This window comes from Ovis canadensis, chromosome 1 (assembly GCF_042477335.2).
Source record: "Ovis canadensis isolate MfBH-ARS-UI-01 breed Bighorn chromosome 1, ARS-UI_OviCan_v2, whole genome shotgun sequence".
In the NCBI taxonomy this organism is placed as follows: domain Eukaryota; kingdom Metazoa; phylum Chordata; class Mammalia; order Artiodactyla; family Bovidae; genus Ovis; species Ovis canadensis.
This window is the reverse complement of record NC_091245.1, coordinates 214,300,720-214,327,526: the sequence shown is the minus strand read 5'-3', so window position 1 is coordinate 214,327,526 and position 26,807 is coordinate 214,300,720. Positions and strand designations below refer to the sequence as shown.

Here is a 26,807-nt window from a genome sequence, read left to right as displayed (position 1 = left end):
CAAAATCACTGCAAATGGTGATTGCAGCCATGAAATTAAAAGAGGCTTACTCCTTGGAAGGAAAGTTACGACCAACCTAGATAGCATATTAAAAAGCAGAGAGATATTACTTTGCCAACAAAGGTCCATCTAGTCAAGGCTGTGGTTTTTCCAGTGGTCACATATGGATGTGAGAATTGGACTATAAATAAAGCTGAGGGCAGAAAAATTGATGCTTTTAAATATTTAAATTAATGTTGTCAGTAAGTTAATTCTTTTAGAAATTAAAAATATTGATGAATTGAAAAACCAAAAAGAAAGCCCGAAAGATGAAATTGAGACAGTCTCCAGATGACAGATTAAAAAGAAAACAAACTAAAAATATAAGAATTAAAGATTCAGAGGCATAGAGGATGTATTCAGAGGGTATTTAAATTTTATGCAAAGTACATCATGAGAAATGCCAGGCTGGATGAAGCACAAACTGGGATTGAGATTGCTGGGAGAAATATCAATAAGGTCAGATATGCAGATGACACCACCCTTATGGCAAAAAGTGAAGAGGAAATAAAGAGCCTCTTGAGGAAAGTGAAAGAGGAGAGTGAAAGAGTTGGCTTAAATCTCAACATTCAAAAGCCTAAGAACATGGCACCTGGTCTCGTCACTCATGCAAATAGACAGGGAAACAATGGAAACACTGAGAGACTTTATCTTCTCGGGCTCCAAAATCATTGAAGATGGTGACTGCAGCCATGAATTACAAGTCGCTTGCACATTTGGAAGAAAAGCTGTGACTAACTTAGATAGCACATTAAAAAACAGAGGCATTACTTTACCAACAAAGGTCTGTCTAGTTAAAGCCACCCAACCCAGGGACTGAGCTAGTGTCTCTTATGTCTCCTGCATTGGAAAGAAGGTTCCTTACCACTAGTGCCACCAAATTCTGGCAAACTTGAGAATGCATGATTGTTGCCTTTGAATCAGGGGAACTTAGAAAGGTGTACATTTCTTTAGTATTTTCTATTTTGCCTTAAAATTTCTTAAACAATGCTTCAACAACAATGTATATTTCTTGTTCCTTTCTGTTTCTCACTTGACTAATGACAAGATTCTTTATTCCTGAAGTTCAGTTTAATTTCATTAAGATACATCTTATATTTGGTTACTATGTGAATCTTTTTGCCCCTCAAATTTAAGTATTTCAGGAAATGTTTCATTTATTCCATTTAAGTATAGATTTTATTGTCATTTAAGTATAGATTTTGTTGTTTAATTTTTCTATTTTCTTTTTCAGGAACATAATTGTGCATGTGTTAGAATCCAGTTGCCTATCTTTCACAGTTATCATTGTCTGCTTTTAAAAAAATCTGTGTCTTTGTCTTTTAATACTTTGATGATTTCCTCAGGCTGATTCTTCATTTCTCTAATATTTGCATTATTTTGTGTAGTTTTGTTGCTTTTATTATTATCATTATATTTTGGGGGGCTGCACCTCTCAGCTTGGAGGATCATAGTTTCCCAAACAGGGATTGAACCTGGGCCTCAGCATTGAATGCTGTCTTAACCACTGGACCTCCAGAGAATTGCCATAGTTATTTTTTCATTCCTTGTTCGAACTACTGAGCCCTACCAGCTTATTTTCCACCTTTTTTATCTTTTATGTCTTATTCAGCTGTTTTTTTTCTATTCTTTTAGTATCTCTGATATTTTGAAGAATTTTTTGTATTTCTTTTCTATTTTTTACCACTGTTGTTCAGTCACTAAGTCATGTCCACTCTTTGTGACCATATGAACTGCAATACGCCAGGCTTCCCTGTCCTTCATCTCCCTGAGTTTGCTCAAACTCATGTCCATTGAGCCAGTGATGTCATCCAACCATCTCATCCTCTGCCATCCCCGTCTCCTCCTGCCTTCGATATTTCCCAGCATCAGGGTCTTTTCCAATGAGTCATGTCTTTGCATAAGGTGGCCAAAGTATCGGAGCTTCAGCTTCAGCATCAGTCCTTTCAATGTATATTCAGGACTGATTTCCTTTAGAATTGAGTGGTCTGATCTCCTTGCTGTCCAAGGGACTCACAAGAGTCTTCTCTAGTACCACAGTTCAAATGAATCAATTATTCAATGCTCAGCCTTCTTTATGCTCCAACTCTAACATCCATACATGACTACTGGAAAAACCAAAGCTTTGAGATGGACCTTTGTCCACAAAGTGATGTCACTGCTTTTTAGTATGCTGTCTAATTTTGTCATAGCTTTTCTTCTAAGGAGTAAGCGTCTTTTAATTTTGTAGCTGCAGTCACTGTCTGCATTGATTTTGGAGCCCAAGTATATGAAATTTGGCACTGTTTCCACTTTTCCCCCATCTATTTGCCATGAAGTGATAGGACTGGATGCCATGACATTCGTTTTTGAATGTTGAGTTTTAAGCCAGTTTTTTATTCTCCTCTTTCACCTTCATCAAGAGGCTCTTTAGTTCCTCTTCACTTTCTGCCATTGAAGTGGTATCATTTGCACATCTGAGGTTGTTGATATTTCTCCTGGCAATCTTGATTCCAGCTTGTGAGTCACTCAGCCTAGCACTTCATGTGATGTACTCTGCATATAAGTTAAAGTTGGGTGACAATATACAGCCTTGACATACTCTTTTCCCAATTTTGAACTAGTCTATTGTTCCATGTCCAGTTCTACCTATTGCTTCTTACCCCATATATACATGTTTCTTAGGAGGCAGATAAGGTGATCTGGTATTCCCATATCTTTAAGAATATTCCACAGTTTGCTGTGATACACAAAGTCAAAGGCAAGAATACGTAATGGGCTGCCTTTCTCTTCTCTAAGAGATCTTCCCAACACAGGGATTGAACCCAATGTCCTGTGTTGCAGGCAGATTCTTTACCATCTAAGCCACCAGGGAAGCCTCTCCTATTTTCTATGGTAGTAAATAATTCACATTTATTGAACTCTCATGATGTTCCAGAAACAGTGACGTTCAAATCACTTCATATTCATTTTGTAGTTAATATTCAGAATACACTTATGAAAGTAGATGCTATTATTAACTATTTTTACAGATAAGTAAACAGAAATAGTTCATAGTTTATAGTTATGAAGGCATTTCTATTGAATGAAGCACTTGCTTAAGGACATTAAGGAAAGAAAAGAATAGAGTTAGCATAGGTCAGAGCTTTGATTTAGGCACAGTGACGCAAACATTCTTTCATCAACTATCATTTGCCCTGAAGGTATATCTCTAGTTTTCCTTTTTAGTATCTAAAAGTGAACACATAGAGACTCCCAATGTTCCTGCTTGGTGACTGTTCCTTCTTATTTCTTCATCCCAACTTTGTTGTTTTCATACAACAGTATAAAAATAAAAACAAAGTGTCAACTTGGTTCAAAGATACAAAGCAAAATCAGTAAAACTAAAAGACATGAGGGACAAATTTCACATGAAATCAGACTGAAGCTTCTAAAAGTGCTGTCCCAGTGACTCACATGAGACATGCTTAATTCCTCCAGCAATGAACGTAAGAACATGTGTGGACTATTGTTACCAGAGATGCTAATTAAAGACTAATTGCCTAGGGTTTTTATTGGCAATTGGTCACATAAGCACCCTTGGCCTAGCATATACTGAATTTCCAGCTTCCCGGAAGGAAAGCAGGTGGTCAGCATAAACCATATTTTTTACACAAATGGTTTAAGCACAGTGAACTACTATATAGTTCTAGGAATGGTAGGAGCACTCCCAAAATCCATCTTCCCCGATGCCAGCCACACAAGCAGTTTCCTGAAGTCAGCAGTCTCACCTCTACCCTGTTAACTCTTTCCTTCATGGTGAAAAATAATATGTGTGTGTATTACCTTATTACAATGATCACAATTAATCCAATGATTTGAATTCCATATGTTACCTTCCTTTCTTGAATATAATGTGTTTGAATGCATTGTTGAGTTGTAAACAATTTCTATCATAGTGACATATTTGGTAGAGATCCAATAAGATTTTGTTGAGTAAGTGAATAAATAAATAAGAAAATTAACTGATTAATATTAGTGTTAAGATAGGTTTGCATTTTTGAGTTTTAAAAGGAAGAGTTGATTTTTTTTTTTTAAGAGACTAGACTTGTTCTGTATGGCTACCCTCAAAACATAAGCTCAATTGAAAGGGTCAAACACTTAATATAAATGAAGATTTTCTAAAATTTATAGCTGTCTGCAGACAGAAACCTGTTCTTTGGATACTGTGAGTTCAAATACAGTTATGAGTGATGAAATGTATGTTCTAGTTTATGCATTGGTTAGTTAACTGGTAGGCTGGATTAGTTTGCCCTTTAAGGTTATTCTGATGCTATAAGTCTATGACAACGTCTTGAATTCTCTCCAGTTCATCAGCAGTACAGATGTGTTTGAGGCAGGACAAGCAAATGTCCTATTACCTTATGTATATGCAAGCTAAATCTCCTGCTAGAGAGTTTCTTTATACACAGAATGTAGAAAATAATTCTGAAAAAAAATTCTGGACAAGCATTCGGTCAGCTAATTTATTTATCAAAATTCAGAATAAGTAATTAGAGAATGGTAGAAATCAGTGGAAGGAATGCCTTCTTGAAGATGACATTGTTTATTACTACATGAAAAGTTGCCCATGAGTTTAGCAGTTTAAAACAGTTAACATTTACGATCTCATAGTTAATATGGTTAAAAAATGTGTGAGTGGCTTAGTGAACTGGTTCTTAGCTACAGATCTCTTGCGAAATTGCAGTTAAGATGCCCTTAGGTCGCCGTCATCTGTAGGTTTGACTGAGGCTGGATCATCCACTTGTAGAATGGTTCACTCATGTAGCTGTTAGTGAGAAGCTTCATTTCTCTATTGGCTACTGGCAGGAAGCAGCGGTTCTGTACTATGTGGCTCTCTCCATAGGCCTGATTGAGTATCCTTATGACAATGCACGTGGATCCACTCAGAAGTAACAATCTAAGAGAAAGAGCAATGGGGTAGCCACAGTGCTTTTTAGAACCTGGTCTCAGAAATCACATACTGTCAGTTATGATAGATTAAGTTTATTAGAACTGGGGCACAAAATCCAACCCATTCTTGAGGAAAAGAGACTCTTTTTTAATTCTGATAAAAATTACAATAATTCTATTTACAATTCCTGTGAAAATACCCAGATTTAATAGAAGAAATGTAGTTTAAAACCTAATTATCTACCAGTTTTGAAATAATCTAATTCTTAATTACTTTCAGATTTGAGGAATTTATATCCCTTCAAAGACTTAATAGTATTTATTATTTAAATATTTTCTATATTGAATTCAAATAAAATGTGACAAAATGTACCATTTACCAAGGTAAAATGTATAACAACATTTATTTTTATTTAAAAGGTGCTGTTACTCTAAGAAGCCTCTGGAGTGCAAATCTAAAGTGAAATTGATTCAATTTACCTAAATCCAAATTCGTTATTCTTGACTTTCAAAGGTAGGAATTCATTGAAGGTAACTAGCATAGCCTGACCAAGACCTTTAAAAACAATCCCACAAGGAAAGGAGACTGTAAACCAGTGATTAGGCTAATGTATTACCCTAACATTCTGTTGAGAGAGGCTTGCTGCTGCTGCTGCTGCTAAGTCACTTCAGTTGTGTACGACTCTGTGCGACCCCAGAGACGGCAGCCCACCAGGCTTCCCCACCCCTGGGATTCTCCAGGCAAGAAGGCTGGAGTGGGTTGCCATTTCCTTCTCCAATGCATGGAAGTGAAAAGTGAAAGTGAAGTCGCTCAGTCGTGTTGGACTCCTAGCGACCCCATGGACTGCTTAGGTCTTCCAAACTCCACCTACCTCGCACTGTGTCTGTAAATCATAAACTAAGAGAATTGTGAGTGCAATCCCAAATCTGGGGCACCCTTGAGCTTAGGCACTGAAGTCAATCATCAACAGATTATGAAAATGCTCATCACAGATTATGAAAATGCCCGAAGAATGAGGCTGTTCCAAATTAATACCATCTCACTGTGAGATCATGAGAAAAAAACATAAGCAGTGAACTTTTGCTGGTTTTTAGAAGCAGGATTCTGCCTTCTTGTTTTTTGTTTAAGCTTCAGATTCTTAAACATTCATGGGAGGGGTGGATAACATCAACAATGGACATTTTTCAAATAATGCCAGTGGGCTATTCTAAGAATGAAAGAAATGTGAGCATACATATAATCTAAACTTATATAGTAGATAGCTATAAAATTATATTTTAACAGTTTTGTCAGGTAATGTGATGTGTAAAATCTAGGATGAGTACTGTTTTAAAATGTGTGAAAAACATTTTTTCAAGATAGAAATAAAAATTTACAAAAAACGTATGAGAAAAACAGGGCTTTAGGGAGCACAGCTGATTTTATTTTCTCATGTATTGTCCTTATTTGTATTTTAGGTGAGGAAGAGATTTAACATCTGCTTTCTTCTTTATATTTTCTTCAAGGGCAGCATGAGACCTGTCATGAAGAATTTAAGGAAGGTAGTCAGTTATAATTTAAGACTCAAGTATAATGGAAAGTGGAGAAATTACAATTAAGAAAATCACTTCAAGTTCACTATGGAGCCTGCTCCTAATGACTATATAACTAGTGTAACCTCTGGATTCCCTTATTTATTTTTTTTCCAGGTTATTGTAGGAGATCTACAACATTAGGAAAACCTGCACCTGAGTGAAACTACTGAATCAGTTATGCTGTTTTAATAGAACATCTAGTGAACTGAACAACTGCCAAGACACAGTAGTTCCAAACAAAAACCATAAATATTTATCTTAGACTGAGTCTTTGCACACAGACTAAATTGGAGGATTTAAGTCATTATCTGGTATTTCAGACCAGAGGCAAATTAATTATAATTTTTCATCTGTGATGTCCAGATAGTATAAACCAAAAGATATGTTTTCTCTTGAAATATATTCGTATTTTTTAATAATTTATTTCAAATGCATGTCAGTTCAACAAATATATCTATTGTACAAGGCACTTAACTATATATTGTTGAGATGTGGAAATAAATCATATTCAGTCATTGCACAGGAAAATATAGGGGCAGAGTTGGAATGGAAATGACTACCTTTTCTTGGGCACACACTACACATCTGTTGCTGTATGAGTCATTTTTTAGCCTGTTAACCAATGCCTACTGCTGGCTAAAAGTCCACAAGCATTTATTTTCCTATTGTCAACAGCAGAAATCTGAGAACATGAGAATTTATGTAACTTAACAGGACTGGAAAAGGTCAGTTTTCATTCCAATCCCAAAGAAAGGCACTGCCAAAGAATGTTCAAACTACTGCACAATTGCACTCAGCTCACATGCTAGTAAAGTAATGCTCAAAATTCTCTCCAAGCTAGGCTTCACCAGTATGTGAACTGAGAACTTTCAGATGTTCAGTCTGGATTTAGAAAAGACAGAGGAACCAGAAATCAAATTACCAACACCTGTTGAATCATAGAAAAAGGAGAATAATTCCAGGGAAAAAAATTTAATTCTGCTTCATTGACTCCACTAAAGCCTTTGACTCTGTGGATCACAGTGTGGAATATTTGACTGTGTGGAAAATTCTTAAAGAGATGGGAATACCTGCCTCCTGGCAAGTCTGTATGCAGGTCAAGAAGCAACAGTTAGAACCAGATATGGAACAACAGCCTGGTTCCATGTTGGGAAAGGAGAACATCAAGGCTGTATATTGTCATCCTGCTTATTTAACTTATACACAGAGTACATCATGCAAAACCCCAGGCTGGATGAAGCACAAGCTGAAGTCAAGATTGCCAGGAGAAATATCAATAACCTCAGATATGCAGAAGAAACCATCCTGTGATAGAAAGTGAAGAGGAGCTAAGGAGCCTCTTAATGAAAGTGAAAAGAGGAGAGAGAAAAAGTCAGCTTAAAACTCACCATTCAAAAAACTAAGGTCATGGAATCCAGTTGCTTCACTTCATAGCAAATAGATAGGGAAACAATGGAAAACAGTGAGAAACTTTATAAGGCTCCAAAATCACTGCAGATGGTGACTGCAGCCATGAAATTAAAACATGCTTGCTCCCTGAAATAAAAGTTATGACAAATCTAGACAGCATATTAAAAAGCAGTGATATTACTTTGCTGACGAAGTTCTGTCTAGTCAAAGCTATGGTTTTTCCAGTAGTCATGTAGGGATGAGAGAGCTGGACAATAAAGAAAGCTGAGCACTGAAGAACTGATGCTTTTGAACTGTGGTGTTGTAAAAGACACTTGAGAGTCCCTTCTACCGTAAGGAAATCAAACCAGTTAATCCTAAAGGAAATCATTCCTGAATATTCATTGGAAGGACTGTTGCTAAAGCTGAAGCTCCAATACTTTGGCCACCTGAGGCAAAGACCTGACTCATTTGAAAAGACCCTGATGCTGGTAAAGACTGAAGGCAGGAGGAGAAGGGGGCGGCAGAGGATGAGATGGTTGGATGGCATCACTGACTCAATGAACATGAGTTTAAGCAAGCTCCGGTTGTTGATGATGGACAGGGAAGCCTAGTGTGCTGCAGCCCATGGGGGTTGCATAGAGTCGGACATGACTGAACTGAACTTAACTAAGAAACTCACATAACATATAAGTGACTCAGTTTGGATTCAAATTCAAATCACTCAGATTCCAGAATTTTGAACAGTTAATATCCGTAGATGAACAAGTCAGTCAAACATGAATGCACCTTTAAGAATCAACATTCATTGGACAAATATTTATTTAGAATTCATCATCCCAGATCTAATTTATAAAATCTATGAGCAATGTAGACAATAATCAACCATTTTATGACAGCATTGTTGATACTCTTTATATTTCAAAGATACATCTTCTGTAGAAGTAATGTATAATCCCAGAATTATATAGAATTCCATGATTATGATATGCACTTTGATGTACCCATTTCTCTTGTGTACCGTATGGATATTGAACAATGTAAAAAATAAAATCAGTTATTTTTGATAAGGAAATTTTAGAGAATTTAAAGTAGGGCTTATGGGCCAAATGACAAATTCTGGAGCCTCCTATCTGAGTTATATTTCAAATGTTTGTTCCAGCTGATAAATATATATGAAGGAATGAGTCAAATGGATCTAACTGCATTTTTATCTTCTGCCATTGTGTAACTGTATATAACACAACAAGCAACAGCATTTGTGCTGGAAGTTTTAGATCAATTTGTTACAGTTATAGAAGTCAAATGCAAATAATTGTCTAACTTTGAACTTCTTAATTATAATTATATTTTATTGTAAAATCAAGGCATCATATAGAATCACTGTTACAAAATAATAAAGGTATGACTAAAACAGTCTTCTGATTTTGATTCCTGATGGGTCTTAATCCAGGTGTAGACAACCTACCTCACCACGATTACCACTGAACTTTTTCTTGCAACCATCATGAAAGGATTCCCCATCTTGTAGTCTGTAACTCAAAAACTCTGATGTTACTAAAAGTACAAACACTTGAATACCTTTATTATCTACCTCAATTCAAAAGGCTCTGACTATATAATAAGTATATGTTCTTTGTATGTGTGCACCTTTATTAAGATTAAAAAAGTCAACCACTTCATGTCTGCCTGCCACATCAACTGACTGGAAGTTATAGAACAACTTTGGCAAACACAATATTTTTTATTCTCATAAGTTGCAATAGGAAACAAATAGCACCAGTACAACAACTATATGTAAGTAAGAAAATAGTATTAGACAAACACACTGTAAAACATTAGCATTATATATTTATTCAACGTAAAGTAGTGCAAATGATTTTGGCAGTATAAGTCTTCCATCTACATTTTCTGTGTGACCTGGTGGGACCTGCAGGTGTTCACCAAAGTCCAGCTTCCCTGTTACCATAGTGCCCAAACTGTCCCTAGGGCTGCTCGCATAGAATGCACTCTGTAGTCTCATCTGCAGTCAAGTATGACTCTGATTAACTTACCCACAGACTACGAGTGGCTGCGTCATGTGTCCCTTTGGATCTTGGCTTTTAGGTGTAGAATGCTTCTGCCACTTCTCTTTCCTTTTTCCTGTCGGTAGATGTGCCAAGGCAGTGTCTCGGCCTTTGTCATGCACAATATGAAAATACTATAGGAGAGTTGAGAGCAACAAAGAAAAAAAAGTCTGGCTCTCTGACAAGCAGAGCAGAGATTCCCTGATGATCTCGGCCTTTCACATAAGGGCTTCTACAGAAAAGAGAGAAGAAAAAGTGATGTTTTTATAGTTCCTGTATTTTTGAATCTCTATCACAATAGCTTATCTGTCAGCTTAACCAAGGTACATAGGAAAGACCCCTCTTTAAGCTCTGGTTCATCATTGACAAAGTATATGGGACTGAGAGTCTCTAAACTCTTATCCAAATCCAGTATTCTGTGAAATTGACCATTTTATTCTATGACAAGTTCTTGTTAAGAAGTTAGAAAATAAAACCTAGAATACATTCATATTAATGAAGAAATTGCTATACAAATATAATGAAAAGCAATTACAATTTTAAAAATCCAATTTAGATTAAGATTTGTATGGTGTTGACAGACTCCAGTCTATTTACATTTCTTTAACTGAACAGAAAAAGAAAAAAAAAAAAAAGAACTCTATAGAGATTCCACAGGGAGACAGGCTTCAAATATGGCTAATCACCACCCTTCTCCCTATTGCTATAGGAAACTGAACATGAAACACGTGGTGCTATATGGAACTGACTGGACAGAAGTACAGAAATAAGAATGAAGAGTTCATGCAATAAGAATGTGAAGCTCTGGGGCTGTGAGGAAGAGAGAAGTGCCTTGTGCTTTTGGGCCAGGCAGCCCCTATCGGCCCACCAAAGTCAATGATGTTAATGACACTTACCGGTTGTTACGTAATCTTGAGAAAGTCACTCCACCCTTCCATTTTTCAGTTCCTTCATTGTAAGATAATGTGAAAATAGGATCTATTTCAGAATATTATATGGATTTTAAAAGACAATGAATGTAAAAGTTCTACAGTTGCAAGGATAAGAATTTAATGAATGCTAGCTATTTTTGTTATGATAATAACTACTGCTTCTGTTATTTGTAGGGTACTATTTTAAATAATCAAGGATGTTGTGTGGCCAAACATTGTATAATGCCAACCAGCTAACAGATGGATTATCTTCGAGGGGGTTGCAATTGCCTTGATGAAACAAGACTCACTAAAATAAATGAATTCATGATTAAGTAACAGATTGTATGCCACCACATAGAAATCCAGCAAGTATTCATCAGAAGGAAAGGGCAGTGTAAAAAAGTGTAGACTTTGGTGAAAAGAACAATGAAAGCCTGTACTAAGGGTAATAAAGGCTTGAAGCTTGCTATGTATAAATGCTTTATGTATTAGCTCATGTAATCCTTACAATAATATTATGAGTATATACTTTGCTCATTTCTGTTTTATAGATAAAAAATTGAAGGATAGAAACTCAAGTAACTTACTCAAAGTTACAGGTGGTGCACAATGGAAGCTGTATGCAAACTGACAAACTAAAATCAAACCAGGGCCAGAGCAGAAGCATAATGTGATGAAATTCTTAAAAAGATAAACTGATGAATGAAAATGCAATGTCATTTCAAGTAGGGAAGACAATAAAGGCAATCAAGGAAGCAGAGTTTGAATATGACTTATATCTGAATCAGAGAGGAAACAGATTTTAATTAGAGCAGTGGCTAAAATAATTTTAACTATGTGCTTACTGTGCTCAGTTGCTCAGCTGTGTGTGACTCTTTGCAACCCCATGAGATACTGCTCACCAGGCTCCTCTGTCCATGGGATTTTCCAGGCAAGAATACTGGAATAGTTATTTCCTTCTCCAGGGGATATGCTTATTAAATCCTACGAATTTGCATATAGAAATGTTATTTAAATAAGAAGGAATAGGATTTATATAGAAGGCCTGAAATTATATTGCAGTAATTAGCCATTTTTTTTGTTTAGGTAATTACATAAAGTCTAATCTTTGGCAGACCTTATTAGGAGAGGACTAATGTAGTCCTCTCTTAGAGTTCTGAGACTTTCTGAATGTGTAAAGAATCAGGTCAGGAAACTGATAAGCATCTTTCTATGCCTTAATAGAAATGACATTAAAATATTTCCCTCTTTCAATGCATTTTAAAAGACATTTTCTACACAGATACCATGACTGAAAAATGTAAGAATTTTACCTGAAGCATTGATAAGTGCAAAAAGTATTACACAAGTTTGATGTGAAGTATCTGCTTGTCTAATGAAATTCTGGCAAAAATATGCCTCACTTTTAACTCAATTTAATTTTATAAATCAAACATACTCACAAGAGAAGGGAAATAGCACTGTGTCATTTTCTGGCAATCGTTTTAAAGCTGAATATTTAAACAGTGAATCTTGGCACCCATAAAAGAGTTTAAACATCAACACTATTCTTAAAAAAGCTGACTAAATGGCAGTTGAGCTGTGGAAATTCTGCTGACTTTTCATGTAAGAAACATCCTGAACAGACAGAGATTTACATCCCTTTATGCCCTTTATATGCTCCATTAATAATTGGAAAGATATATCTTATATAAAAATTTTCTGAAAGACTAAGTCTGCTTAGTGGAAAAATGTAAATTAGTATTTGGTAACCAGATTAAAAGTGCAGTCATTTTGAAAGTACTTCTGTAGTATAGTCTGATGACAGGTAGCCTGATTCCTCTAGCTCTGTTCTTTCTCAAGATTGCTTTGGTTATTCGGGGTACATGGAACAACAGACTGGTTTCAAATAGGAAAAGGGGTACATCAAGGCTGTATATTGTCACCCTGCTTAGCTGGACTGGAAGAAATACAAGCTGGAATCAAGATTGCCGGGAGAAATATCAATAACCTCAAATATGCAGATGACACCACCCTTATATCAGAAAGTGAAGAGGAACTAAAAAGCCTCTTGAGGAAAGTGAAAAAGGAGAGTGAAAAAGTTGGCTTAAAGCTCAACATTCAGAAAATGAAGATCATGGCATCCGGTCCCATCACTTCATGGCAAATAGATGGGGAAACAGTGGAAATAGTGTCAGACTTTATTTTTTGGGGCTCCAAAATCACTGCAGATGGTGACTGCAGCCATGAAATTAAAAGACGCTTACTCCTTGGAAGAAAAGTTATGACCAACATAGATAGCATATTCAAAAGCAGAGACATTACTTTGCCGACTAAGGTCTGTCTAGTCAAGGCTATGGTTTTTCCAGTGGTCATGTATGGATATGAAAGTTGGACTGTGAACAAGGCTGAGCACCAAAGAATTGATGCTTTTAAACTGTGGGGTTGGAGAATACTCTTGAGAGTCCCATGGACTGCAAGGAGATCCAACCAGTCCCTTCTGAAGGAGATCAGCCCTTGGATTTCTTTGGAAGGAATGATGCTAAAGCTGAAACTCTAGTACTTTGGCCACCTCATGCGAACAGCTGACTCATTGGAAAAGACTTTGATGCTGGGAGGGATTGGGGGCAGGAGGAGAAGGGGACGACAGAGAATGAGATGGCTGGATGGCATCACTGACTCGATGGACATGAATCTGAGTGAACTCCGGGAGTTGGTGATGGGCAGGAAGGCCTGGTGTGCTGCAATTCATGGGGTCGCAAAGAGTTGGACATGATTGAGCGACTGAACTGAACTGAACTGAAAGCTATAGTAATCAAAACAGTTTGGTAATGGCACAAAAATATAAATATAGATCAATGAACCAGGACAGAAAGCCCAGAGATAAATCCATGCAATTATGATCAACTAATCTACGACAAAGGAGGCAAGAACATAAAATGGAGAAAAGACAGTTTTTTCAGTAAATGGTGCTGGGAAAACTGAACAGCTACCTGAAAAGAATGAAATTAAAACACTCTTGAACACCATACACACACATAAGAAAAAAAAAAGAAGAAGACATTTTCTGTGGTGACCTAAATGAGAAGGAAATCTGAAAAAGAGTGGATATATATATATATAACTGATTCACTTTACTGTACACCTGAAACTAACACATCATATATCAACTATACTCCAATTTATTTTAAAGGCGAAAAAATTAATTTTGGCTCTGTTGGTATGATAGAAGTCTTTTATTTTATAAACATATAAGAAGTATACTCAATCATATTTTCAGAGTAGATCTTATTCTATAATAGCAAACTTCTGCTAAACTAAAATAACCACAAAATAGTGAAAGGTTGAAACTAATAATGCTTATTTTCCTGCTGGATTCATTTTCACAAACATTAAACTGAGATATCAACATTCCTCTGTTTTCCAAGTTTAAATGAACATATCTATTTGTTCTTTACTCCTATTATTGCATTTAAATTTAAGTTTTCAAGGGAATATTATTATAATACTACCATTCTGTTATTTAACAAGCAAATCTATATTTTCAATAAAGATGGATTCATCCATTCAGGAATTGGTTGATCTCTAGTCCATAAAGCTGAACAAGACAGCTATGATCCCTTCCCAAATGAAGTTTCCAGTTGACTATGAAGTATTCTTTTAACAAAAATAATTTTAAAAATCAGTAACCTAAAAAGACTGAATGTGTAGCAAATGGTGTATTTTGAAAAGCTTTAATAGTAATTCTTCTAAATCAATTTTATAGTGACACTTTGAAGAGTTTAATAGGAAACTATGGTTGGGACTTATTTCTTCATGTTTATTTATTTATTTTTTTAAGTTTTGGATCAGAACATTAGGGTTTTTAATCTCTTACTCTGATTTCTTTTTATGTAAAGTACCTAAATACAAAGGTGCCTAGAGAGACAGACATGGTGAGGGGGCTTCTATCTGAGTTCAGCACAGAATTCTTTAAACTTACTGAGATTTATGAAATGCACATATAGATGCTGAATTCATAACCAAGTGTAAGAGCTCAAAAAGTGTTTAGCTCTTAGAAAAGATGTCAATCATGTGCTTTGTAGCTTATAGACACGTTTCTATACACATTATTCCAACAATGGAGAAACAGAGACAAACTGAACTTAAGCTGTGAGCAAATTTCAATAATTCTGGGATGTTCTAGTCCAAACTGTATATGCCTTCCTATAAACACCTATTTGTTTAATTCAAATTTAATCCAGCTTTTTGGATATATCAAAAATAATGTCTTATTTCTTCTTCCAGATATACTATTTAAGACGACTAATTTTATTCATGCAAAAAGTTTATTTACTCTCTGCATCAAAGAAAGGATGGCTGATACTTTTCAAGATATAAGAAATTCAAAGGAGGCATCAAGAGTGGGAAGGAAAATATTAGCTATGCACTTTCCCTGATTACTTACGCAGTTATTGGTAAAACCTCCTAACAGAAGACATTCTGCTTTCCTTGTCCCAGGCTTCACATTTTCTTGCGGTGCTGTCTTTCCCTCATTCTATATGTCATCCACATAGCCATCCTAAAATTTAATGACCTTTATCATTCTCCAATTAAGTTATGTGAGATGAGACTCTAGCTCAATTAACATATATCATGTGGAGAACACTTTATATATTTCAAATACTGCTAGCATGCTCCAGTTCCAAGTTGATTCATAGCAGAGAAGTCAGCAAGGCTTAAGGACTATTCTCCTGAGATCTATCTATCTTTTTTCTCTCTTTTTAAAATCAAAGATGCTACAATTTTTTTTTCACTTGCCTACTTAAACTATAAAACTATAGTATATTTACTTTACAAAAACTGCTTCTGTATAAAGAAACAGAGGGGGTTTTTGGTTAGTATCTGGTCTTCCTGATTTGGGGAGAATATATAGATTTTAGAAGAATTTAACAAGCTTTTCTCCTTAACCTGATCATAAAAATCTTAATTATTAGAATGAGGAAATATATTTCATATGTAGGTAAAAATATTGAACTTTAAATATCCTCAAATACAAAATATTAGAACTCAATGGATGAACTAGTGAAAATAAATAGATAAAAATAAAGAGACGAGAATTTAATTCTTATGGCATTGAATTCCTTAGTTGCTAAATGATCATGATGAAAAGTAACTCTTGTTCAGGTTTATCTGCTATAATGTACTTCAGTATTGGCAATAAATGACTTAATAAATCGTAATAACTTCAAGATGTAAAGAGTACTAGAACAATTCTGTTTACAACTTAAAGGCCAAAAAGAAATTTCTGAATTAAATAAAATTAAATATATCACTTTTCAAAGGAATCTTGAAAGTATAAGAAAGCAATTTTTCTAGTTTTAGAATTGTTGTCTTAACTTGTTTTTCTTGGTAAGGATTCTTTTCTATAAACAGATTTGTAATTGTTATGTAACTCCAGGGGTGCCATTTAAGTGCTGTTCATTTAATGTACTATATGAATGGCACCTCACAGCTGAACCTGAACGTAGGCCCTGCTGTCTTCACCTGGATCTCATTTGGTTATTATGAGGTAGGTGGACACAGAACCTGCTGTTTCCCATGAGATGACTTTAGGTGTTATTCAAATAATTACTGAGGCCTGATACACGATTTCTAGTGACCATTGCCAATGTAAATGTTATGCTCATTAAAAAAAAAAGAAAAGAAAAGATAATTTTGCCTTTCTTATATGGTTTCTTTATTTATGTCATATGTTTTCCAATTTTTCTATTTCATATCACCACCATTTCCTCCTGGGGACAGAGAAATCCATAAGTGTAGACTCTTACAGGTGTTCAGGGTGTTGTCCTAAAACTTGTTGAGCCAGACTTCAAGCATTCCTGTCTCTGGGCCCAACCCTGGCCAGGATGTAGTAGAACCATGGATGCTGGGCAGAAACAGGAAGCAGGTGGTCCAAAATTCAAACCAGAAATTCGAAGATTGGTTTGGCTCAAAAGTTTGGCTTTAATGATCCCTGTCCCATTTCTGTATGATTCTCCTCACTCTGTTCCTCTTCATATCCTTTCATGTCAGTCAGTTACAGTTATTATAGTAACTCCAGGTCTTAAATTTGGTTAAAACAAAATTCAGAAGAACAAAGTTCTCTATGATCCATACACTAGGTAATTCCAGAACAGAAAATTCCCTTTTAGAAGGAAACCTTTTCAGTTGCATTAACCTAAATTGAATCAATGTTCATTTTTTAATCAATTATTGTCTAAAAAGACAAGTGATTTTAAGCCTATTAGAATGATCTTATTTTAGTTCTGATTAGATCTGATAGACAGAGTGACTAAAGAAATATGGACAGAGGTTTGTGACATTGTACAGAGGCAGTGATCAACACCATCCCCAAGAAAAAGAAATGCAAAAAGGCAAAATGGTTGTCTGAGGAGTCCATACAAATAGCTGAGAAAAGAAAAGATGTGAAAGGAAAAGGAGAAAGGAAAGATATACCCATTTAAATGCAGAGTTTCAAAGAATAGCAAGGAGAGATGAGAAAGCCTTTCTCAGTGATCAATGCAAAGAAACAGTGGGACAAAATAGAAAGGGAAAGACTAGAGATGTCTTTATGAAAATTAGAGATACCAAGAGAACATTTCATGCAAAGTTGGGCACAATAAAGGAATGAAATTGTATGCACCTCGACTTCACTTTCACTTTTCACTTTCATGCATTGGAGAAGGAAATGGCAACCCACTCCAGTATTCTTGCCTGGAGAATCCCAGGGATGGGGGAGCCTGGTGGGCTGCCGTCTATGGGGTTGCAGAGTCAGACACGACTGAAGTGACTTAGCAGCAGCAGCACCAGCAACAAAAGCAGAAGAAATTAAGAAGAGATGGCAAGAATACACAAAAGAATTATATAAAAAAGACCTTCGTGACCCAGATAATCATGATGGTGTGATCATTCACCTAGAGCCAGACATCCTGGAATGCAAAGTCAAGTGGGCCTCAGGAAGCATCACTACAAGCAAATCTAGTGGAGATGATGGAATTCTAGTTGAGCTTTTTCAAATTCTAAAAGATGATTCTGTAAAAGTGCTGCACCCATTATGTCAGGAAATCTGGAAAACTCAGCAGTGGCCACAGGATTGGAAAAGATCAGTTCATTACAATCCTAAAGAAGGGCAATGCCAAAGAATGTTAAAACTACTACACAGCTGTACTCATTTCACATGCTAGGAAGGTAATGCTGAAAATTCTCCAAGTCAGGCTTCAACAGTACATGAACCAAGAACTTCCAGATGTTCAAGCTGGATTTAAAAAAGGCAGAGGAACAAGAGATCAAATTGCCAACATCCACTGGATCATCAAAAAGGCCAGAGAGTTCCAGAAAAATATCTGCTTTATTGGCTATACCAAAGCCTTTGACCATGTGGATCACAACAAACTGTGGAAAATTCTTCAAGCAATGAGAATACCAGACCACCTGCCCTGCCTCCTGAGAAATCTGTATGCAGGTCAAGAAGCAACAGTTAGAACTGCATATGGAACAACAGATTGGTTCCAAATTGGTAAAGGAGTATATCGAGGCTGTATATTGTCACTTTGTTTATTTCACCTATATACAGAGGGCATCATGAGAAATGTTGGGCTGAGTGAAGCACAAGCTGAAATCAAGATTGCTGGGAGAAATATTAATAACCTCATATATGCAGATGACACCACCCTTACGGCAGAAAGTGAAGAAGAATTAAAAAGCCTCTTGAGGAAAGTGAAAGAGGAGAGTGAAAAAGTTGACTTAAAACTCAACATTCAGAAAATGAAGAACATGGCAACTGGTCCCATCACTTCATGGCAAATAGATGGGGAAACAATGGAAAGAGTGACTGACTTTATTTTGGGGGGCTCCAAAATCACTGCAGATGGTGACTACAGCCATGAAATTAAAAGATGCTTGCCCCTCAGAAGAAAAGTTATGACCAACCTAGATATCATATTAAAATGCAGAGACATTCCTTTGCTAACAAATGTCCACCTAGTCAAAGCTATGGTTTTGCCGGTAGTCATGTATGGATGTGAGAGTTGGACTATAAAGAAATCTGAGTGCAAAGAACTGATGCTTTTGAACTATGGTGTTGGAGAGACTCTTGAGAGTCCCTTGGACTGCAAGGAGATCCAACCAGTCCATCATAAAGAAATCATTCCTGAATATAAATTGGAAGGACTGATGCTGAAGCTGAAACTCCAATACTTTGGCTATGTGATGTGAAGAACTGACTCATTGGTAAAGATGCCAGGAAAGATTGAAGGCGGGAGGAGAAGGGGATGACAGAGGATGAAATGGTTGGATGGCATACCGACTCTATGGACTTGAGTTTGAGTAAGCTCTGGGAGTTGCTGACGGACAGGGAAGTTTGGTGTGTTGTAGCCCATTGGGTCACAAAGATTCGGACATGACTGAGAGACTGAACTGAACTGAAGAATGACCTTTGGAAGTGGGAGTGAGAGCAGTACATGAGCTCTATTGAATATTGTGAATCTTAAAGGAAATCCGGTTTTGTTAAGAAAATTCCTATTATGAAAGTGGAAATGATACAATGTAGAAAGGTCATCTAATAATATTGAACAGATTTTGGGGATAAACAGAGAAGACTCAGTGAAATGAGCTCTGATGACATCTGCAGTGGCAGGTTATGTAGGCACAGCCAAGCCAGACAAGCACAATTTTCATGCAAGACTGGTCTTCCTAACAAGGCTATTAGGGCCTCTTATGATTTTGATTCCTGAAAATATTTTTTGCTACTGCAGGAGAGGCAATATCTTACCCTTAATCTCTTCGAGTGTTTTTTATTTTTTTTTTCTTGATGGAGTCTGAGAATTAAACTGATATAAGCCATCAACAGAAGAAAGGCATACTCATTTATTTAATGTAGGTTTATATGATATGGGATCCTTCACAAGAAATGAACACCCCAAAGAAATGGTGAAACCTGGGTGATTTTATATTAGGTTGAACAGAGGCAATTGTGGAAAAGTAAGTAAACCATGCTTTTTATTGTTCAGTCACAGTCATGTCTGACTTTTTGTGACCCCATGGACTATGTAGCCTGCCAGGCTCCTCTGTCCTTGGGATTTTCCAGTCAAGAATACTGGAGTGGGTTGCCATTTCTTTTTTCAGGGTATCTTCCTAACCCAGGGATTGAATTTGTGTCTCCTGCATTGGACCACTTGGGAAGCCCAAGAAAACTGTATGGGGAGGCTAAAGGAAGATAAGAATGGAATTATTTTAACAAAGTCTGGTCTGTATAAAAGTCTCTTTGTCTCAACTTCTCCTTCTTAATGATAAGAATGTTACTTTTCTAGTATAGGGAGGACATCTTTCACACAGGAATTCCATCTCGTGCTTTTCAAAATAGGAAAAGATGAAAATGGTTTTCTTATATTTGTTTTTTCTCAATTGCCTTTAAATCAAAACAGTCAATCTGCCAGAGCAGCTTATCTTGTGATGTATTCAGAACGCTTTTGCTACATGCCCAGCAAACAAAGGAATCATCCCCAAAGAAACTCTTGAAATGGGCCAAATGTGTGATGTTTTATTACCTTATTTTGCATCTCAAGTTCGTAGTATTTACTGAACACTTAATACATTAAATACATTAAATTAACTAAGGACAAAAGCATTACTAGGGCTAAAAATCATCATTCAGTTCAGTTCAGTTCAGTTCAGTCGCTCAGTCGTGTCCAACTCTTTGTGACCCCATGAATCGCAGCACGCCAGGCCTCCCTGTCCATCACCATCTCCCGGAGTTCACTCAGACTCATGTCCATTGAGTCCGTGATGCCATCCAGCCATCTCATCCTGGGTCGTCCCCTTCTCCTCCTGCCCCCAATCCCTCCCAGCATCAGAGTCTTTTCCCATGAGTCAACTCTTCGCATGAGGTGGCCAAAGTACTGGAGTTTCAGCTATAGCATCATTCCTTCCAAAGAAATCCCAGGGCTGATCTCCATTACATTTTGACAAATTCAAGAAAATACAATCATTTCAAACTCAGATGAATCTATTAAATTAGCTAATATATATAAAGAAAATTTGATAAAAGATCACAGAGAAGTTAACATATCTATCATAGTGACAATAAAGCCTCCCAAAATCTATCTATAAATTCAATGTAAATCAAATAAAATTTTCTGAAATATTTTTCTACGCATGACAAAGCAACATGCTAAGAATAGACAAGGTAATCTTGAAAAAGAGCAAGATGAGATTACTGTCCCTACCCAGTGTCCATAACATCAACATTTACCTTCATCTGAGGAGGAAAATGACAGAAAAAATATCCAACATAATTTATTAGAAGGGCTTTGAGGTGGTACAGTAGTAAAAGTATCCTCCTGCCAATGAAGGAGATGCTAGAGACAGGGTTTGATCTTAAGGTGGGGTAAGTCCCCTGGAGGAGGAAATGGCAACTCACTCCAATACTTTTCCATGCAAAATTCCACGGACAGAGGAGTTTGGTGGGCTACAGTCCATAGGGCCACAAAGAGTCAGACACAGTTGAGTGACTGAACACACACGATTTATTAGAATCTTGAGATTCAAAAAGGATGATTTTAAAAATTCCTGGGGATGGCATAAATCATTTTGTTAAACAATACTGAAATAATTCATATCTACATGGAAAAATAAAATAAAATTAAATGCTCACACATCTACTTCTACTTTATTGACTATGCTAAAACATTTGACTTTGTGGATCACAAAAATTCTTAAAGAGATACCAGACCACCTTACCTGTCTCCTGAGAGCCCTATATGCAGGTCAAGAAGTAACAGTTAGAACCAGACATGGAACAACAGACTGGTTAAAAAGTAGGGAAGGAGTACATCAAGGCTATATATTGTCACACTGCTTATTTAACTTATATGCAGAGTACACCATGAAACATGTCAGGCTGGATGAAACACAAGCTGGAATCAAGATTGCTGGGAGAAATATCAATAACCTCAGATATGCAGATGACACCACCCTTATGGCAGAAAGCAAAGAAGAACTAAAGAGCCTCTTCATGAAGGTGAAAGAGGAGAATGAAAAAGCTGCCTTAAAACCCAGCATTCAAAAAACTAAGATCATGGCATCTGGTCCCATCACTTCATGGCAAATAGATGGGGAAACAGTGGAAACAACAACAGACATCATTTTCTTGAGTTCTAAAATCGCTGCAGATGGTGACTGCAGCCATAATATTAAAAGATACTTGCTCCTTGGAAGAAAAGATATGGCAAACCAAATATTACTTTGCCAGTAAAAGTCCATATAGAAAAAGCTATGGGTTTTCAGTAGTCATACATGGATGTGAGAGTTGGACTATAAAGAAGGCACCAAAGAATTGATGCCTTTGAACTATGGTATTTGAAAAGACTCTGAGAGTCCTTTGGACTGCAAGGAGATCAAACCAGTCCATCCTAAAGGAAATCAATGCTGAATATTCATTGGAAGGACTGATGCTGAAGCTGAAACTCCAATACTTTGGCCACTTGATATGAAGAGCTGACTCATTAGAAAAGACCCTGATGCTGGGAAAGAGTGAAGGCAGGAGGAGAAGGGGAGAGAGAATGAGAAGGGGAGAGAGAACGAGATGGTTGGATGGCATCACTGACTCAATGGACATGAGTTCAAGCAATCTCCAGGAGATTGTGAAGTACAGGGCAGCCTGGTGTGCTATAGTCCATGAGGTTGCAATGAGTCAGACATGACTGAGCAACTGAACAAAACAAATCTGCATATAAAAATCTATTCCAGATGGAATAAGGACATTGAGACAAAACTTTGAAATATTTAAACAAATGAATAAAAGAATATCTTTATAACTTGAATTGGTAAGGATTTCCTTAACAACTTACAAAGAAACCTATCCTAAAAATGTGACCAATTTGTCTACTTAAAAATTAAGAACTTCTGTTTACCAAAAGACTTCTTAAAAAAATTAGAATATATTTTCAAAAAAGAATTGTTACTTAGAAATGAAAAAGGGACTCTCACAAATCAACATTAAGAAGACAATAGGAAAAGAGGGTTAAGACAGAAATACAGTTTTCAAAAACAAAAAAAAATGAGTAATGAGTAAGCATAAAAAGGTTGTCCAACCTTACCCATAATTAAAAACTGAAAACTGAAATTTACTAATATTTTTCAACCTTAGATGAAAGATGTTTACAGCTTGGCATTACCAAAATTTGTAGAGGATGCTGATCAACTATTATGTGCTACTGATTGAAATTAAGTTGTCTTAGCCACAGGTAAAGTATTTTAATATGAAAAAAATATTAGTATTTTATGTTGTATTATAAAACAGAATATTTTGACAATGGTTCCACAAATTTCACAAATAAGGATGTTTATCCTTATTAGAATATAAACTCCATGAGGATCAGGGAACTGTGTTTATGCATGTTTTCTACTGAAAGAGTAGCTAGCAGCTAGTAGGTGTTCAGTAAATATGTACTAAATGAAAGAAGAAAGAATTAGGAAAACCACCAAAATATATTTGCTCAGAAGGCAAGATAAAATATTTCAAAAACAAAATATATTTCAAAGTAAGAAGTAATATACTATAGATAGTATTGTGTTCAAAAAATAATTTGACTGAAAACAGGACTCAGAAAATTACATATAGTGTATTAGTTTTCTGGAAGTAAAAGCAAGAAAAATAACTTTTAGGGATATAAGGATCTATTATAAGACTATTTTTAAAACAACAGAAAGATAAACATGGAGGAGTCAAGGCAAAGGGCTAGGGGTGGGGGACACATATGAGAATGAACGAGCATTTGAAATGCTCTAGTTATTGAGTTAGGGGTATTTAAGGAAATTAATAATAATATTATAATTATGTATTTTAAAAATAAATGATATATTTCCTTTGTATGCATTAATTTTATTAGAATAAATAAATACAATTTTAAAAATAAATGAAAATGCTTTAAAAATATATAGATAATTCTGCATTTAGAATATTTAGGTAAAAGCTATAAAGAATGTTTGAAATTGTACAGTGAGCCAACTGCAGATTTGGCACAGGGACGAAGTTTCCCATGAGCTAATTTGGTACATTTTGCAAAAGTACATACCTGCTAATTTGTTGGATTAATAATTAGAACCTTGTGAGGTTTTTTTTTTTAACAGAATTAAACATTTTAAGAGTTTAGAGCCCACTAATATGGATTTGGCAATAATTCAGAGTGAATAAGGCTAATGTTTACCTTTGCACTATTTCAAAGAAGTGGTAGTTTAAGTAAATTAACTGTTTAAGATTGAAAGTTTAAAAGAGGATTATCTTTTTAATTGTCCACATTTTTCATGAATATAAAAAATACTGACTGAATTCAACATAATCACTCTTCTAATTCCAAAGGAATGAGGCTTAGCTATTCATTTGAGTAGGATCTGAGAACTTTGTCTTTAAGAGATGATTTTTCTCCAGAAACTTAAATGTATGAAACCCTTCTTGCTAATAAAATAGTCACAAGTTTTATTTTGCAAAAATTCTAGTCCTCTTTCTTCATGGTAGGAAAATGAGTGTTTTTTATGCACAATTCTCCTTTTAAAATATTAGGAATTTATGTATATGTGTGTGTGTGTGTGTGTGTGTATATATATATATATATATATATATATATATATATGTATGTATGTATGTATGTATGTATGTGTATTCTTGGCTATTCAGAAGACAAACACAAAACATTGCCTTACCCTAAATTCTACAAGCTGTCCTGACTGGGATTCAATATGCTTTGTGTTGACCTAACCCAAAATTTGCTATAGAAAGGACAATTGGAAATGTTCCAGAAGAATAAGACTGGTAGTAAGAGGGGAGTAATTAGGCTAATATGTTTAATGTTCTGAGAAGAAAACACATGGAGAAGGATCCCTCCTATTCCCAGGACCATGAGAAACCTCAATGTTAAAAAATTATTGAAAGAAATGGTGAATAATCTAACTCAGTGAATAAAATATATCATTTAATGTTTAAGGTACTTAAAGGACAGAGTACTAAATGAAGTGTATTTAGAGTATATTGATTACAGCCATAAATTTATATACCTCTTGTGTAGAGAAATTCATTAACGTGATCCATTCTGAATTACCATTTTAGATGGTATGGCTCTACGTAGAATGCTGGCAAACTCGAGTGAAATTGATTTATTCAAGAGAATTATTCATTTAATTTCTACCAGTTAGTATTTATGTTCCCTTTTCATTCATTTATTCATTTCATCTTTATTCATTTATGCATTTATCAAATATTCATTTAAATGAGTTTCATTCTAACTACAGAAACTGTAAGGATGAGATTTGCGGTAAATTTATTCTTTTAATAGGTTTATTCTTGCAAAATCCTCTGAGCAGATAAAGACTGCTTGACCCATTATGTTCACACCTCTTTAAATTTTTTATGACTTCTCCTTTACCATTTCCTTTCTTAATTTGGATGCTTTCCTTGAATTTCTCTGAATTTCCTGGAATCAACCTCACTAATCTATTTAATATTTGACATACTCAATATTTTTATTCAATGAATGCACTATATATTATGCTGTAGATTTTATATAGTAGTCATTGAAGAAACTTTACTATTCAACAGTCAAACATTTCACACTAGGTAATAAAATTATGCTTTGAGACTAGTTTAAAACTTGTTTAAAACTATTTATACATCACAACATTGTTCATGGACATTTGAGACATTTTTGGCTTCATGATTTTTGTTGTTGTTATTTCACTGAAATTAACTTGCTATTTACAAAGGGCTTCCCCAGTGGCTCACCTGGTAAAGAATCTACTTGCTAAAGCAGGAGATGCAGAGACATAGGTTTGATCCCGGAGTCAGGAAATCCCCCGGAGAAGGAAATGGCAACCCACTCCAGTATTATTACCTGGAAAATTCCATGGACAGAGGAGCCTGGTGAACTATAGTCCATGGGGTCACAAAGAGTTGGATACAACTGAGCGCACACAAACTAAATTTTACATTGCTAGTAGAACTGGTTTATTTGATGATGATTGTATATCTAGTCCTGCTAGTCCAGTGGAGCCTGAAATCCCATTTTCTCCGAGCTTTGACTAGGTCACATGGTGAAGCGCATCTGCCCACATATACCCAATCTGGAACAGGGATAGAGCCACAGACAGAGATGTACAGAGAATGGAGCAATTTTTCTTAACTTTTCATATTTGAATTAGATGCTCAGTTTTTTAAAGTTTTTTTACTTGATAGATAACTCTTTTTTTTCTTTCTTTATCCCCCAATTTTATCATTGTTGAATTCCCATTCTTCCTATTTATTTGTTCCCAACCACTTTATTTTGGTTTAGTTATTCATTTCTGCTCCCTTCTATGAGTTACTAATTTTGGCTTCTAATCTGGCTTTAGAATTTCATGCTTAGTTTCATTGTCTCTGTAAACTTAAGATCAGAATCCTTCACTCAGACAATTCTAGTCCTAGAGAATAATGAACAGGCGGTCTACTTTCAGCCCAGCCTAATTCCTTTTCCCAACTCCTTTTGTAATAATGTCAGATAATCGTGCAATAGAATATGTTTGAAATTATTATATGGAATTGTTTCCTGATTCAAATTGGTGACAATGGAGAGTGAATGAATGCGCTTCCCTGGTGACTCAGACGGTAAAGAATCTGCTTGCAATGCAGGAGACCTGGGTTTGATCCCTGGGTTGGGAAGATCCCCTGGAGGAGGGCTTGGCAACCCACTCCAGTATTCTTGACTGGAAAATCCCAGGAACAAAGGAGTCTCGTGGGCTACAGTTCATGGGGTCACAGAGTCAGACACAGCTGAGCGACTAAACACACGGAAAGTGAATGAGTTAACTATCATCCTAGCTAGCCTAGATTTTGAACACCAGAAAGTAGGAGCACCAATATATACTATTTAATTATTTAAACAATTAC

The 26,807-nt window shown here is 35.8% G+C and overlaps 1 long non-coding RNA gene across 1 annotated transcript in view; it reads right to left on the bottom strand.

Annotated features, from left to right (window-relative positions):
* Positions 1–4,509: 4,509 nt before the first annotated feature.
* The window catches only part of LOC138423621 (uncharacterized), a 45,658-nt gene continuing 23,360 nt past the window's right edge, over positions 4,510–26,807 (bottom strand). The window contains exons 2-5 of the long non-coding RNA XR_011250330.1: positions 11,740–11,878; positions 9,969–10,212; positions 9,383–9,446; positions 4,510–4,957 (exon numbers count right to left, since the gene is read on the bottom strand). This is a non-coding gene — a long non-coding RNA (uncharacterized lncRNA). The remainder of the gene's footprint in view (positions 4,958–9,382; positions 9,447–9,968; positions 10,213–11,739; positions 11,879–26,807) is intronic.